Source organism: Gekko japonicus, unplaced genomic scaffold (assembly GCF_001447785.1).
Source record: "Gekko japonicus isolate JY-2015 unplaced genomic scaffold, Gekko_japonicus_V1.1 scaffold1470, whole genome shotgun sequence".
Classification (NCBI taxonomy): Eukaryota; Metazoa; Chordata; class Lepidosauria; order Squamata; family Gekkonidae; genus Gekko; species Gekko japonicus.
In genome coordinates this window covers 188971-192227 of record NW_015177058.1, presented here as the reverse complement: position 1 = coordinate 192227, position 3257 = coordinate 188971, and positions in this window count along the sequence as shown.

The following is a 3257-nucleotide window of genomic DNA, read 5'->3' as shown; positions in this document are numbered from 1 at the left end:
CAGCAGGAAAGGTGAACTGTCAATAACCTCAATAATAATAGTAGTTACCCTCTGAGGAACTCATGTAGACATGGTTCGGCCGTCTCCCATTTTATCCGCACGACATCCCTGTGAGGTTGGTTAGGCAGAGAGGGAATGGTCCACAGTCGCCCTGTGAGCTTTGTGGGCAAAGTGAAGGTTTCAGTCCTGGTCTTCGTAGCCTAACTGCTACACGCTTCTTAGATGTCAATGCTTGTTGGGCATCAGGGAGGATTTCAGTGCCACAGAAAAAAAATCACGTCCTGACCAATAGGAAAATGCTGAAGTCTCGTGATCTGCGTAGTGAGCTTTTACTGGGTGTCGGCAGTGCACTTTAAGGTCATCCAGAAACTCATAAGGGTTAGACGCTTGTTTGAAGCTCAGGAGCGTCCTTAGTGAAGATGAGGCGTCTTGCTCCCAGTTCTGGTTTCTGTGCTCGTATCCTCGCCGTATCCGCCGGCTGCAAGTTGCAATACAAAATCCGGTTGCCCCAGATATTCAGAGCATCGCTCGCGTCATCGGGTGAGAGAACTCCCCCCCCCCCTCTGAGTCACTGGCCACCTAGCGAGTTGAAGAGTGCCGTGGGGCAAATTGCAGGCTGTCCAGAATGAGATGAGAGGTCTTGAGAAAGAGTGACGAGGGAGAAGTTTTTGATTCTGCAGAGATAGGATTTTGATGACTATCGCACTGTTTTCTGGAGGGGAAGGTTAGGGTGTTGAGAGTTTTATTCCTTCAGCAGTCTGGTGATAAAGAGAGCAAACCTCTGATATACAGGTGGGTATCTTTGGTGCATCGTACAAGCCAGCCAGAATGTCTGGAGGCAAATGAACAAGACCTACACGGAATTCTTCCAGTTGTGTAAACATTTAAGATGGCATGGATGAATTTGGGAGACTGAGCTTGCAGTAACAAGCAATATGTGGCTGGATGTTTACATTTGCTTTCCCAAAGGTGTTTTTAGGTCTCAGCTGGTTTGGTTGGTGCTGTTGGGTTTAAAAACTGTCCTTTTTGAAAGTGTAGTTGCCAGTGATCTGGGATGGGAAAGGACAGCAAAGTTTCTCGTGGATCTTGGCTGGAAATGGCTTGCAACACAGATTTAAAATCTGGTAAGTTGTGCCTTTTGGTGTGGCTTTTGCCGCCCAGAACAAAGGCTATGTGCTGTAAGAGGAGGCCGGTGATTTCAGGGTGCTGTTACGTCCCACATTGTTTATGGTGTGCAATCAGCGTCTGCAGCTCAAAACACTGGGCACTGATGTTCTGTATTATTTTTCCCTCCTGAGTGGAGCCATTCGCATACTGAGCAGAGGAGAACTTCTGTAATCTTAAGATGGGCCATGCAAGACCCTGTGCGGCTCCAGGCTGCTGCTGAGCAGGGCTTCCTGTGTTAATGAGCGGCCACTCACGTGCACAGCTTAGAGGGAACACAGCTGGGCACACTTCTTGGATGCTCAGAGATTTTCCATTCGCTCCTTTTCTGTTTTCTAGGCATGGTTGAAGTGCTGATGGTGGAGGCCCTAAATGGAGGTCCAGCAGCCGAGGTTCTTGGAGGCCGTTTCCCACCTACCCCCTTCCAGAAGTCCCCTTGAAAAAGAACTTTTCAGTGGTGGTTGTGCCTTGCTGGTAGAATTCCTTGTAAATCTGTCGTAGTTAGGAGTGCCTACTCAGCCTTGGGAAATCCCTGGAAATTTTGGGTGGAATTTGGGGAGGGGAGGGAGGTCATCCAAGATGTGATGCTGCCCTGTTCTCCAGAGGCGGGGGGAATGATCTCTGTAGCCTTGAGATCAGTTGTGATTTTGGAAGAACTCCAGGCTCCACCTGGTGGTTGGTAACCCTAGGTCGTTATTTGTGTGTTTAGCCATGGGATTTCTCTCTCTATGTTCACTTTCTGTGTGTTTCTGTCTGTGCCTTGGTTTTCAGCTGCTGTCGTCGGTGCTCCGGCCCCTGAGTTCAGTTGTGCTGCCGTTTTGACTCTTATGGTTGTCATCCGTGTTCCCTCTAAGCTGCGTTAGTGTGAGCTAGCTCAGATTTTTAGCCTCCGGCTCACACATTTTTGCCTTCGCTCAGGAAGGATGGCTCCAGAGCAAACTGTTTGGTGCAGTAACCAAATCGCTCGCTCACAACTTTAATGCCAGGAGCTCACAAGGTAGAATTTTTTGCTCACAAGACTCCACAGCTTAGAAGGAGCATTGGCCATAATTCTGTTGTTCCTGTGATCTCCCTTGGACAGGAAGACAGCAGCACACGCCTTTTTAAAAGAAGACCAGTCCAAGGCAGTCGTGGAACTTGCACTTTCCCATCCTCAAGTGTGTGTGTAGATTCAGGTGGGTAGCAGTAGAACAAAGTTTTTGAGTCCAGTGGCGCCTTTGAGACCAACAAAGTTTTATTCTGGGTGTGAGCTTTTGTGTGCACATGGCACGCTTGCACACGAAAGCTTATACCCCAAATTAAACTTTGTTGGTCTTCAAGGTGCCATTGGACTCAAATTTTGTGGTGTGTACGTGTGTGACTAATTTGGACTGGCTTGAGCTTCCAGCAGTTAGCAGCATTCATGAGGTTGCAAAGGAGACGCCACATCAGCCTCCGGTGAATGCTGGCGGGGAAATTTGCATTGTGGATTAACCTGCAGATTTCGTAAAGGGAACCAATCACAGCTCTGATCGGTGGGAGTTAATTTTAGGATTATGCAAAGTTCCAGATAGTTCAGAGTGCGCCGCAAAGTTCAGGCTGCAGCCAAATTGAACCGAGCGGCAGTCCTGTTCCAATGGATGACATCGGCATCCTCAGACGGAAGCTGTGATCGCTCAGGCCCAAAACCCCATTCAGCTCACATTATCAGCACAGGTGTTAAGAAGCTACATCTGAGCAGCATCTGATCTTGCTACCTATATATGTGTGCGACGTCTGACATTAATCTATATATCTAATAGCCAACTTGCCCCCTCCGTGCGGATCGCTAAATCAGCACGGAGGGGGCAGCTGGGGGGCCGGGGGAGGTTTGTGCACACGTGGGCCGGTCCCCACGTGTGCACAAAAATACAAAAAGTTGAAAAAATTTTCGGGGGGATGTTTAAATCCCCCCGAAAGTGCAAGAGCATCTCCTGCGCGTGCGCAGGAGACGCTCTTTAACTGCCGCCGCCGCTTGGGAGGGAAGCGGCAAGCGGCGAGCAGGGAGGGGGGGCAGAGCGGTGAGGGCCAAGTGGCTTGCCACTTGGCCCTCCCTTCGGAGCCGGGGGGGGGGG